The sequence below is a fragment of the Phoenix dactylifera genome, unplaced genomic scaffold (genome assembly GCF_009389715.1).
Source record: "Phoenix dactylifera cultivar Barhee BC4 unplaced genomic scaffold, palm_55x_up_171113_PBpolish2nd_filt_p 001733F, whole genome shotgun sequence".
Taxonomy (NCBI): domain Eukaryota; kingdom Viridiplantae; phylum Streptophyta; class Magnoliopsida; order Arecales; family Arecaceae; genus Phoenix; species Phoenix dactylifera.
In genome coordinates, this window is record NW_024069032.1 from 19236 (window position 1) to 33796 (window position 14561).

A 14561-nucleotide genomic window follows, 5' to 3' on the forward strand; every position below is an offset into this window, starting at 1 on the left:
TGCAAGGAATGGACGTCCTAAGATGACCAAAATCTGAGATGGTGAATTGGAAGCCGGATGTGTGTCCAGTACGATAAAGTCGACAGAAAAATAGAACTTGTCTACTTGGACCAACACATCTTCGATAATCCCTCTAAGGACCTTCACTGACCTGTCAGCTAATTGTAAGGTGATAGTTGTTGGTTTCAACTCACCCAAACCGAGTTGCTCATATACCGTATATGGCAACAAGTTCACACTCGCTCCTAAATCTAGCAATGCTCGCTCAATCCTAAAATTGCCAATGATGCACGAGATAGTTGGGCAACCTAGATCCTTATATTTAGGGAGAATGTTATGCTGTAAAATCGCACTCACATTTTCAGCCAGAAATGCCTTCTTCTTGACATTTAACCGATGCTTGACAGTGCACAAATCTTTCAAAAATTTTGCATATGAAGGCACTTGTTTGATTGCATCGAGAAGAGGTACATTGATTTTTACTTGCTTAAAAAGCTCAAGAATTTCAGAGTTTGGTTCAAGCTTTTGCAACGGCTTTAATCTTTGTAAAAATGGTGCTAGAAAAGGACATTTAATTTTTTCAGCAGATGTTGGTGCTTCAGTTCCTTCGTTATCCTTTTCTTTTGTCTTGGAAGGGTCAGAATCAGGTGTGACTTGAGTTTGTTCAGGGATAGGTCGGTCAATAACCTTGCCACTTCGCAAAGTTATTATACTCTTCGCTTGTTCTTTATGCGAAGTTAAAGATGATGCATTGCTACCGCCGTAGACTTGAGGGTTAGGTTGTGGTTGAGCTGGTAGCTTATCCTTCTCTTGAGAACTTAAAGCAGTGGTCAACATTGTCAGTTGATTTCTTATTTCATCATTGATTTTAGCTTGACTTTGCATGAAAGATTGCAAAGTTTCTTCAAGACTGGGTTTTTGATGGGGTGCGTGTGCATAATGAGGTTGCGGAGGTGGAGGAGTTGGGTTATATACTTGTTGAGGTTGGTCATTCCTCCACCTGAAATTTGGATGGTTCTTCCATCCAAGGTTGTAAGTACTCGAAAAAGGATTATTAAAAAAATTTTGATATGTATTCATAACATTGGCCTGATCGTGCAAGACTTCCTTGAATGCGGGTATTGTGGGGCAATCAGTGGTGAGATGGCCAAGCATCTCACAAATCCTACAACACTCGCTGTTATGTTCTATGGTCTTGATGGGTTCAATCCGTCTAAGTTCAATTTCCTCTACCTTCCTAGTAAGGGTTGCCATTTTAGCCTGAATATCATCCTAAGTACTAAGGTTGTAAAGGCCCCCGTGTCCAATGCTAGTAGGCTTAGGCAAAGGTTTGTTCACTCTGTCCCCTGTATCCCATAATTGTGCAGTCTCTACGAGAGAATCTAAATAGTTCCATGCCTCATCGGGTTGCTTTTCCAAAAATAAAGCATTGCACATAGTCTCTATAAATTATTTTAACTGTGGAGACAACCCTTCGTAAAAGAAACTAATGGTTCTCCATGTTTCAAACCCGTGATGAGGACAAGAGAGAAACAATTCTTTAAATCTCTTCCAGCATTCATAAAATGTTTCATAGTCTTTTTGTTGGAAATTACTAATGTGCCTTTTCAAAAAGTTAGTCATTTGTGCGAGAAAGAATTTTTTCAAAAATTCTCTTTGCATATCATGCCACGTTCCTAGCGATCTAGGTCTCAAGGAGTTCAGCCATGTTTTGGCTTTATCCTTTAAGGAAAAAAGGAAGAAGGTCAATTTAAGGACATCTTCCGATACATTTGGCACTCCAAATGTGATGCTAATTTTCTCAAAATCCTTAAGGTGAAGATAAGGGTTCTCGGATTCCATCCCATGATACTTGAGCAGCAATTAAATTAATCCTAGTTTGATTTCAAAGTGTCCTACGTTTTCAGGAATAATCATGCATGAAGGTTGACTAGTCCTAGTGGGGTGTAAGTATTGTCGAAGTGTCATAACTGGGGGTCTACCTTCATCACCATGGTGACTTCCTACATCGTCATCAGCCATCTCACCAGATCTGAGATTTTGCAAAAGAGTTTCAATAATATGATCTAAGAAATTCTCAAAAGTTTGTCGATTCAGACGCCTAGTGTTGTCCCTATTCCAACCTAGCATACAAAATTTCAGAGTTTATTTATTTATTTTTTTTAATGATCATCCTTGATATTTTCTTAAAGTTCCTATCAATTTTTAATTGGCAAAAAGGGTTAATGAGATATGATAATAATAAAATTCTGATTCTAAAAAAATTTAAACACGGGAAATTTAAAACAGACAGCAGCAAGGTTTCATATTTGAGTCCAATCAGACCGTTCAGATGAAGGAAATACGCGTCCTGCACCAGCCGACCAAATTTGAGTCCAATCAGACGGTGAATTACTCTGATATCAGAGTTTGATGCAGACTATGCAGGGAATAAAAACAGCAGTAAATATTTTTTTTTCGAAAAAAAGAAAAAAAAACTAACTACTAAAGTACTAATTAAATCTAAAATTATACTAATAACTCAGCCGTTTTCCGGCAACGGCGCCAAAAACTTGACGCTTTCGCAAAAATGCTTTCGCGAAACTAATCTCCCAAGTATAGGAGAATTGTACAAGTAGTAAATTCTCGGAAGTCCGAGGTCGAATCCTCAGGGAACGATCTATGGATTATTAGCGTAATTTTTAGATATAATTTTTAGTTGATTTTTAGAAATTAAAAATAAAGAATGATATGCAAATAAATAAAGTTCAATGAAATAGAGAAATGGTAGGGATCTGGAATCCCCCTTGATGATATTATATCCAAGAAATAAACTATATGGTTCTTGATTACAGATTAATGGTAGGATAGATCTAATCATGGTATATGTTTCATGAACATATGAACTCAATTTCTAAGCATTCATCGTGCTCACTATGTCTACGACGAATCAAATACTCACGCAATCCATATATCAATAGTCATAAACCATTAAAGAACTATCTACGAAATAACTACGCATGAATCAAGAACATATCAGTAAATATAAGTCATTCAAAGCAAAAGTTTAGAGTTTACTTCAAAGAGTAATACATCAAAGGTTTCTCCATCACCCTTCCTAAGATATCAGCCACTCATTTCACACATTAGTCCCCCTTTCATTTTTTTTTCTTTTCGGAAACAAGGGATGCCCTGTTTCTTCTCTCTTTTTTTTTCTTTTCTTTGCCCCGAAACAGAGTATCCCCCCTCTGTTTTTTCTAGAATGGCTGAATGAGAGATACTCCTTCACCCTTCCCAGCCGAGAGGGATATATCAAGCTAGCCTTTGATCCTCTTCTCGCACGCGGTGGAGATGGCCGGATGAGATGAATCCTCGGGAGAAGAGGATGGACGTGGACAGCTAGAGTTGCTCGTGAACGGAAGGATGAAGCTGTGGATCCATAAGAATCGGACGCGGAGGATGCTTTGCGGGATGCTGGGAGGCGCCATGGGATTCGGATGACTGCGAATCCAGAAGAGGTGGACGGTAGAGGAAGCTGTGACTCGTGAGATGAACGGAATAAGCGGACGGGATGATGGGATCTCATGCTGAAGATGAAGCGCGGATGCGGGGATCTGGGGCTCGGATGATATGCACGGAATGACCACATGGCGCTGGGAGCTGATCACATGCGGACGCGGAATGGACTGGGAGAAGCTGGATCGCACGCGGAGATGCTCGCGGGATGATGGGAGCTGATCACACACGGACGCTGGGAGAAGCTGTGGATGCGGGAGATTAGATCACGGATCCTGGGACACGGACGGGGTCTGAGAAGGCTGATGTGGCTGGAACTCGGGAGAGCTGGCTCACGGACGCGGCAAGGATGCTGAGGTGCTTGCGAACGGCTGGATGAACGCGTGGACCCCTTTGAAATGAGGAAAGAGGGGAACGCGGGATGCTATGAATTCGGAAGCTAGCTGTAGGATGAGATTCAAACGCGCTGGATGCAGACGCGGAAATGCTCGGGATGCATCGCGGACGGCTGAATTTGGGCTATGTTCTGCAGCTGGAAAGAGATGAATTTATATAAAATAATAATAATAATTATAATAAGTGCTAAGGATAAAATATTTAATCATGCAAATGTAACACCTATTATTTATCATTATTTTGCTAGCATTAGGCTAAGTTAATTGGTACTTAGATCGCACTTTTGTGCTCTCATCAGACATTATCTTCTGTTTCCAGGAGGGGTGAATTCCATCTCGACTCACAACTGACTACGCAAGTACTTGACTGCACCTAGTGACCTTCCATCACTGAATTAGAAATCCAGGTAGTCCAGTACCAAAGTACAGTAAGTTGCTTGCTAGTCACAGGGTGCGGACTCAGGTCAGAGGGCCAAACTTATACCCATATCCACTCGGAACATCTCTTGACAGTAGAGCATTCCGAAATTGGTCACATTCAGTGAAATGTACTCCTACACTTTACTTGTGTGGCATACCAGTGTCTCCACACTCTTTGGTTAAGAGGACAACCAACGTATATGTCATACAACAACCTAATCTCGATAATGCTGTCATCCTTATAACAACATATCATTTGGCCACGAACTAGTTTAAGGACTCAAAGATAAATCCTCCTTTATCATTAATAAGTTCTAAGGACTTCATCATATAAGAGTTTATTTGAAGATGTAAAATGATGAATAATGCCAAAAAATACTTTATTGATTTGTCAATTCATTTATAAAATTCAATCATCAACATACTGACGATTGACATTTAAGATACAATTTCCAACACACCAATTATTAAGTCTCTAGGATGACTATGTGCATACTTCCATTCTTTTGGTAGACTAGTTTTACCTTTAAGCATTTGATCTTCTTCTCCTTGATTATCATCATGCTCTGAATTTTCAGAAGCAGAAACATCCTTTAGGGTTAATTCTTTGACTTGCTTATTGAGTTCTTCTGCATCATCATCATCGAGTTCTACATTCTTCCTTGAAGAAGGGTCATTAGATTCATCAAAGATAACATTTATTGACTCTTCTACGGCTAGAGTTCTCTTGTTAAATATTCTATATGCATTGCTTGATGAAGAATATCCAAGAAAAATAGCTTCGTCTGGTTTTGAATCAAATTTTCCCAAGTTGTCCTTACCATTAATTAGAATAAAACAGATGCAACCAAAAACATGAAAGTATGAAAGATTTGGTTTCTTATTTTTCAAAAGTTTATTAGGAGTTTTCTTTAGAATTGACCTAATAGTAACCCTATTAAGAACATGACAAGCTGTATTTATGGCTTCAGCCCAAAAATACTTAGGTAAGTCACTTTCACATAACATTGTCCTTGTCATTTCAGTAAGAGTTCTATTCTTTCTCTCTACAACACCATTTTGTTGTGGTGTTCTTGGTGCAGAAAAGTAATGATCAATACCATTTTCAGTGCAGAAATTTTCAAAGTCATGATTTTCAAATTCAGTTCCATGATCACTTCTAATCTTGATAGTTTTCAATCCATATTTATTTGAAATCTTTTTATGCAGTTTAGTGAAAGCTGAAAATGCTTCATTTTTGTGTGCCAAGAATAAAACCCATGTATACCTAGAGAAATCATCCACAATAACAAAGCCATAAAGTTTTCCACCTAGACTTGCAGTTCTAGTTGGTCCAAATAAGTCCATATGTAGAAGCTCTAAAGGTCTATTTGTGGAGACAACATTTTTAGATTTGAAAGAGCTTCTGGTTTGTTTTCCTAGTTGGCATGCAGAGCAGATTTTATCTTTTTCAAATGATAATTTAGGCAAGCTGAAAATAAGTTCTTTTCGGATAAGTTTTGAAATTAAGTCCATGCTTGCATGAGCTAATTTTCGATGCCATAACCAGCTAGCTTCACTATTTTTGGTTTTCAATGCTACCAAACAGTCCATGTTTTTCATAAGTATTTGATCTAAATCAACCAAATAAACATTTCCATGTCTATGTCCAGTAAATATTATACCACTGTCATTAGTACTAGAAACTAAGCACATTGATGATTCAAAAGTCACAACATATCCTTTATTATATAATTGACTAATGCTTAGCAAATTACGTTTTAATCCATCTACCAATAAAACATTTTCAATAAAAGTTGTTGGAATAATCTGAATGTTACCAATACAAATGATTTTGCCTTTTCCATTATCACCAAAGGTAACCATTCCTCCATCTTTCTTTTTGAGGGACATGAATTGGAATTCATCCCCTGTCATGTGTCTGGAGCACCCACTGTCCAAATACCATTTTCTGTTTGATGCTTGGGATGCTAGACACACCTGCAAAATAGAAATTTAATTCTTTATCTTTGGTACCCAAGCTTTCTTGGATCCTTGAATGTTAGCGATGATGGTTTCCTTTGGAACCCATATTTTCTTAATTGAAACATTACTTACAAGTTTTTAGCTTTTAGGATTGCATGCAGTGTATTCTTGTTTCAGTTTGTCTAACTTAAATAGTGCAGATTTCGGTTGAACATAAGTTGGCTTCACAAATATGTTTTTCAATGTTTTCTCTCCAAGGAATATATCCTAAACCGGCTTTATCATAGACAGCTTTATGACTTTCTAGAATTAGATTTAATTTCTCAGAGCTTAGGGAGAATTTATCTACTATAGGTTTTAGTTTTTCAACTTCTTTAGCTAACTTCTGATTTTCTTCATGCAGTTCCTTCTTATTATCCAGAAGCAGAGCATTTTTTTTTCCAACGATTGGTTCTTAATCTTCAGCTCCTTATTCTGTAAAGTAAGCTTTTTATATTCAATCATAAGCTCAGAGAAAAGCATCTTGAAGTTCATCAAAAGTGAAATCATATTCAGTATTCAAATTTACCTCATTTTCGTGTGCCATTAGACACAGATTTGCAGCTTCTTGTTGCTGCTCTTCTTCTCCAGAGCTGGATTCATCACTGTCTCTCCAAGTAGCTATCATAGCTTTTTTTCTTAACCTTTTCGGAGCCTTTTTCAATAGAGGACAGTATGTTCTGAAGTGTCCAGGCTTTTTGCACTCATAACAAACATATTGCTCCTTATTTTTTTTGCTTTGCTCCCCCTTGATTACAGGCCTTTTCTTGAAGTTTTCTCTATTTCTTCTGAAGAATTTTCTGAACCTTCTTGTAATCAGGGCCATTTCCTCACTGTTATCAGATTCAGAATCCTCGTTCTCATCTTCATGTAGAGTGGATTTAAGAGCAATGGTTCTGCGCTTCTTGGGTTCATCCTCCTTAAGGTTCTGTTTCATTGAAAGCTCATGAGTCATTAAGGAACCCAACAGTTCTTCCAGTGGGAGAGAGTTGAGATCTTTGGCTTCTTGAATGGCAATGACCTTTGCTTCCCAAGCTCTAGGAAGAGACCTAAGAATTTTCCGAACAAGATCACTGTTAGAGTAAGATCTATCAAGACTTTTCAAGCCGTTTATAATATCAATGAATCTAGTAAACATTTCAGTTATACATTCACTATTTTTCATTCTAAATAATTCATATTTATGCACTAGCATACTGATTTTAGATTCTTTGACCTGGTTAGTGCTTTCATGTGTAACATCCAGCCTATCCCAAATTTCTTTAGCAGTCATGCAAATTGATATACGATTAAACTCATTTGCATCTAAAGAACAGTAAAGAACATTCATGGCTTTTGCATTCAGTGTTGTCGGCGCCCCGCACCGGAACCCACTCACACCAGCGCCGCCACCGACGTCGGACAAGCAAGAGAGATACAAACGGATAAGCACTCTCTCGCTCCCTCGACTCCGGACTCAAGGATCACCTCTTCGCTCCGCCTACGAAGGGCAAAAGATTATCCCGTGGTATCAGTAGGATAAAACACTTGAGCACCGCAACGGATTATCAAAGATCAAAGGAAGAAGAAGGAAGAAAATAGCAAAGCAAACACAAAAATGTAACGAGGTTCGGCTACAAATAGCCTACGTCCTCCACCGCTCCAAATCTCAATAAGGATGAACTGATTACAGAGATAGCACACACCCGAACGATCACAAGCGATCGATCTACAAGAGATTCACACAGAATTCCCTTTGCACAAGAAGTAGGATCCCAATCCTCTTCTTCTCTAGAACCCTAGCCTCACAAACAAGAGTCTCTCTCAAATATACGGCCAATAACCCTACCCTAGGGCTCTCATGAGTCCTATATATAGTCTCAAGACCTTCAGATGATCATAGCCGTTGAAACGCCACCAAAAACACCAAAAGAAAATCGTCCGTACGATTTTTCGCGAGCCCGAGTCGGCTCGGCTGAAGTCCGAGTCGACTCTGGCACGTCTGAACAACTTCCAGTTTAACTGGCACGATCTCGAGTCGACTCCACTGTATCTCGAGTCGACTCGACGATGCTCCGAGTCGACTCGACTGTAGTTCGAGTCGACTCTGACAGTCCAGACAGAAACATGGTTTTTGCGGCTTTCTCCTCTCGGGTCGACTCGACAGACCTCGAGTCGACTCGACTGTTCCCGAGTCGACTCGACTGAAGCTCGAGTCGACTCCGACAGTCCGCCAGACAGAAAACTATGCAGAATTGATTTTTCTTCAATTCTCTTCATCACCAAAGGTCTCCACATACCCCAACAATCTCCCACTTGGAGACCTTGGGTATATCCTCTTGTTACTTGGCTCTCCTCTGTGCTCCCACTGAAACTAAATCATCCTAGTGAAATAGGTACGATGCCTCCTCAACGTCTTCAAGCATGAAGACCAGCAGAAGCAGAACAACTCCTCAGCTTCTCCACCGTGACGACCTTCGTCAACATATCTGCAGGATTCTGACTTGTATGAATCTTCTCCAACTTGATGAGTCCCTGCTCGAGCAATGACCTCACGAAGTGGTACCGTATGTCAATATGCTTCGTCCTTGAATGGAAAGCTGAATTCTTTGCCAGATGAATTGCACTTTGACTATCTGAATATAACATGCAATCCTTCTGTTCCTTCCCAAGCTCCTTCATCAAGACTTGAAGCCATATTAGTTCCTTGCACGCCTCTGTGGCTGCCACATACTCCGCCTCCGTAGTCGACAATGCAACAACTGGTTGCAACCTGGAAATCCAACTGACGGCTCCACTGCCCAAGGTGAACAAGTACCCTGTCGTGCTTCTCCTGCCGTCCAAGTCCCCTGCCATGTCTGAGTCCACATAGCCCTGTTCAGAACCTCCATAGCACAATGACATGTGCTCAGTGCCTTTCAGATACCTCAGTATCCATTTGACTGCGCGCCAATGCTCCAAGCCTGGGCAGCTCATGAAGCGACTCACAACTCCCACTGCTTGAGCAATGTCTGGTCTCGTACACACCATAGCGTACATCAAGCTCCCCACTGCCGATGCATACGGAATTTTTGACATATTGAGCTCCTTCACCCACGTCTTCGGACTTTGCCCTTTTGAGAGCTTAAAATGGGCACCCAGCGGTGTGCCAACAGGTTTGACACCCTCCATGCAGAATCTCCTGAGTACTCGGCTGATGTACTCCGCCTGAGATAGTCTGAGGATATGTTTAGACCTATCTCTACTGATCCGCATCCCAAGGATCTGTTTTGCTGCTCCTAGATCCTTCATTGCAAATTTTCTTGACAGCTTCAGCTTCAATTTTGCAATCTCATGTATGCTAGCTCCTGCAACTAACATGTCATCAACATACAATAGCAAGATAATGTAAGATGTACCGAAGTCCCGGAAGTAGCAACAGTGATCCTCCTGACATCTCCTGTATCCTATCTCAAGCATGTAACTATCGAACTTGAGATACCATTGTCTGGGTGCCTGTTTCAAACCATAGAGGCTTTTCTTTAGTTTGCAGACTAAGTCACCCGTGCCAGCTGCAATGTATCCCTCCGGCTGCTGCATATATATCTCCTCATCGAGATCTCCGTGGAGAAAGGCCGTCTTCACATCAAGCTGCTCTAAGTGAAGATCCTCTACTGCCACCATGCTCAACACCGCTCGAATAGTACTCATCTTGACTACAGGAGAAAAGATCTCTGTGAAGTCGATACCTGCTCTCTGCTGAAATCCTTTTACAACCAGCCTGGCCTTGTATCGCTTCTTCCCGCCTTGCTCTTCCTTCAGCCTGTAAACCCATTTGTTTGACAGTGCTTTCTTCCCCTTGGGCAGATCCACCAAATCCCACGTTTGATTCTGCTCCAATGACTTCATCTCATCATCCATGGCCAACTCCCACTCCTTCCTGGTATCAACCTCCAATGCCTCCGTGAAGCATTCAGGTTCGCCATTATCTGTGAGCAGCAAATAACTAAGAGTCCCATCATACCTTTGAGGAGGCTTCCCATGAGTACTACGAGTGGACCTTCTTAGTTGTGGAGGGGGTGCCAATGCTTCAGGTTCTTGCTCTGACTGAGTCTTCTGACCAGAATTTGTAGACTCCTCTTCAGGATCCACAAAACACGGCTCAACAGGTTTTGTTTCTGATTCAGTGCTCTGCTGCATTTTCTCATTGAATACCACATCATTACTACGAATGATCTTCTTGTGTTCGGGATCCCAAAGCCGGTACCCAAACTGTTGACCTCCGTATCCAACGAAAATACACTTCTTTGATTTGGCGTCTAGTTTGCTTCTTTGACTGGAATCAACATGGACATAACTGGTACAACCGAATACTCGTAAGTGCGCCAAATCAATCTTCTTCGCTGTCCATGCTTCCTCAGGAATCCCAAATTCAAGTTTCTTTGATGGCCCTCTGTTGATCAAGTAGGCAGCAGTGTTAACTGCTTCCGCCCAAAACTGCTGTGGCAATCCAGCATGTATCCTCATACTCCTGGCACGCTCATTAATTGTTCTGTTCATCCTTTCAGCAACTCCATTTTGTTGTGGTGTTCCTGGAACTGTCCTTTGCCTGACGATCCCAGCATCTACACAGTAGTCCTCAAACTCCCTGCTACAATACTCACCACCGTTGTCCGATCTCAGGCATTTCAACCTCTTTCCTGTCTCGAGTTCTACCATCACCTGCCATCTCCTGAAGACCCCAAATACCTCTGACTTGTGCTTCAAGAAGAACACCCAAAGCTTCGTGGTAGCATCATCAATAAAAGTAACATAGTACTGAGATCCACCAATGGAAGAAACTGGTGCAGGCCCCCACACGTCCGTGTGCACGAGATCTAGCTTTTCTTGCTTCCGAGGTTTACCTTCTTTGTTGAATGAAACACGCTTCTGCTTTCCGAGAACACAATCCTCACAGAAGTCCATCTCAACACTCCTGAGACCCTGCAGCTTTCCCAACTGGTGCATCACCTCCAGTCCCTGATAACTCATGTGCCCAAGTCTACAATGCCATAACTTGGTGTCTACATCTGCTGCAACAACTCCAATAGAGTTCTCCGTGCCGTTGGTGACATAAAGTGTCCCAACCTTCTTGCCACTAGCCACCGTCAACGAACCTCTGGATATCTTCCACTGATCAGCTGTGAAAGTAGCCTTGTACCCCTGGCTCGCCAACTGTCCAACAGAAATCAGATTCCTCTGCAGTTGAGGTACGTGCCGTACGTCCTCAAGCTCAAGTGAAGATCCAGAAACCAACTTCACTTCCGCGCTTCCCCTTCCTTGTATGGTGCAAGGCTCTCCATCCCCTAGGTAGACTTTGCCAAAGTCTCCCTTCTCATATCCTTCAAGAAGCTTCCGTTGGGATGTAGCATGGAAAGACGCGCCCGAGTCTATCACCCAAGACTCGTCACAGGTAGACAAAGATAGAACGAGGGCATCCATATCACCGTCTTCAGCAAGATTTGCCAGATCCTTGCTGACTCCTTCGGTGTGGTCGCCTTGCTTCCCTTTAGGAGATTTGCAATCCCTCCTAAAGTGCCCCGTCTTCCCGCAGTTCCAGCACTTCGCTCCCTTGTTCTGAGGTGCTCGAAACCTGCTGGATCTCGACTTCGAGTCGCTTCGAAATCGACCGTCCTTCTTTTGTCTTCCCCGGTCAGAGGTGTTTAGTGCACTTCCAGACGACTCCGTAGCTCCAGAAGATTTCTTTCTTGCTTCTTCACTCAGAAGCACTCCCACAACGTCATCAAAAATCAACTTCCCCGTTGCCGAAGAGTTGCTCACCGCCATCACCAGGCCCTCCCAGCTATCAGGCAATCCGGAGAGGATTAGCAATGCCCGAATCTCATCGTCAAAACTAATCTCCACTGACTCCAACTGGGCCGTGAGTCCATTGAACTCGTTGAGGTATTCTGCTATGCTGCCGCCATTTTTCATACGAAGATTAAACAACCTCTTCATGAGAAATACCTTGTTTGATGCTGAGGGTTTCTCGTACATCCGCGACAATGTTGCCATCAACTCCATCGTCGTCTTCTCGTTTTTGATGTTGAATGCCACTTGGGATGCAAGTGACAATCTGATGGTGCCGAGCGTCTTCCGATCGAGGACCTCCCAGTCTTCATCGGACATCTTCTCTGGTTTCTTTGCTCTACCTCCAAGAGGTAAATAGAGATCCTTCTGGTAAAGGTAATCTTCTATTTGCATCTTCCAAAACCCGAAGTTCGTGCCATTGAACTTCTCAATTCGCAACTTCCCTTCATCCGCCATTGCAGAATAACCAATAGCTCTGATACCAATTGTTGTCGGCGCCCCGCACCGGAACCCACTCACACCAGCGCCGCCACCGACGTCGGACAAGCAAGAGAGATACAAATGGATAAGCACTCTCTCGCTCCCTCGACTCCGGACTCAAGGATCACCTCTTCGCTCCGCCTACGAAGGGCCAAAGATTACCCCGTGGTATCAGTAGGATAAAACACTTGAGCACCGCAACGGATTATCAAAGATCAAAGGAAGAAGAAGGAAGAAAATAGCAAAGCAAACACAAAAATGTAACGAGGTTCGGCTACAAATAGCCTACGTCCTCCACCGCTCCAAATCTCAATAAGGATGAACTGATTACAGAGATAGCACACACCCGAACGATCACAAGCGATCGATCTACAAGAGATTCACACAGAATTCCCTTTGCACAAGAAGTAGGATCCCAATCCTCTTCTTCTCTAGAACCCTAGCCTCACAAACAAGAGTCTCTCTCAAATATACGGCCAATAACCCTACCCTAGGGCTCTCATGAGTCCTATATATAGTCTCAAGACCTTCATATGATCATAGCCGTCGAAACGCCACCAAAAATACCAAAAGAAAATCGTCCGTACGATTTTTCGCGGGCCCGAGTCGACTCGGCTGAAGTCCGAGTCGACTCTGGCACGTCTGAACAACTTCCAGTTTAACTGGCACGATCTCGAGTCGACTCCACTGTATCTCGAGTCGACTCGACGATGCTCCGAGTCGACTCGACTGTAGTTCGAGTCGACTCTGACAGTCCAGACAGAAACATGGTTTTTGCGGCTTTCTCCTCTCGGGTCGACTCGACAGACCTCGAGTCGACTCGACTGTTCTCGAGTCGACTCGACTGTTCTCGAGTCGACTCCGACAGTCCGCCAGACAGAAAACTATGCAGAATTGATTTTCCTTCAATTCTCTTCATCACCAAAGGTCTCCACATACCCCAACATTCAGCTGAGCCATTCTTTTATCATGGTCATCCCATTCAATCTCAGGTTTGAATAAAGTGATGCCATCAACAATTTTAGTTGGTGTGTGAGGTCCATTAACAATAACAGTTCATAAATCATAGTCAAGTGCTTGAATAAAAATTCGCATACGTGCTTTCCAATAAGTAAAAATTGTGCCATTGAAAAGAGGTGGTCTGTTGGTAGATTGCCCTTCGGCAATAGAGGTTCCCATGGTGGCTGCCATGACCTTTAACTCTTGATTGTTAGATCAAAAAGTTTTTGTGAGTATCAGGCTCTGATACCACTTGTTGCCCAGAGGTGCAGCCCAAAAGGGGGGGGGATGAATTGGGTTTCTTTAAAAAATTAAAGTGTAAGCAATATGAGTTATTGTTATTTTTCAATAACTTGCAGATTTTGCAGTGGAAATAAAATTGCACAAATGAAGCAGTGAATAGGAAGAGGAAAGCAATCAGGAGTGTACTGTGGAGGAAGAGAGAAAACCACAAACGCATACACCAAGGTTTATAGTAGTTCGGTGCACTCCCAGCACCTACGTCCATTCTTCAAGCCTAGCTTGAGATTTCACCATAACTCAGTAGATTACAGCCTGATTGTTTTCCGAGCTCACAATCAACAACCTAGTTGGTTTTTCTAGGCAACCAACCGAAAACCTTTTGTTTTTCGGGATCATAAACAACCCAGATGGTTTTCAGATAAACCAACCAAAAACTTTACAACGTTTGTTTTTCCGGGCTCACAAACAATCCAGTTGGTTTTCAGATAAACCAACCAAAAACTTTTCCCTTGCTGAATACTCTCGATTCAACAACTTTCAATCAAGGCTTGGAAGAGCCTTTACAAGTTTCAAATGAATGAAACTGTTGCAGCAACAGTTAATTCAAATAGATAAGTGCTATAACTAGAAAAACTTAAAGCTTCAGAGTATAAAGTATAAATCTATAAAAGAATAAAGCTGAAGCTGATGAAGAGGTTGGCTCTAGAAGGATGTTCC

General features: G+C 42.2%; 1 pseudogene; it reads left to right on the plus strand.

Annotated features, from left to right (window-relative positions):
- Positions 1-1507: 1507 nt before the first annotated feature.
- LOC120109031 lies at positions 1508-1605 on the plus strand (annotated as a pseudogene).
- The last annotated feature ends 12956 nt before the right edge of the window (positions 1606-14561 follow it).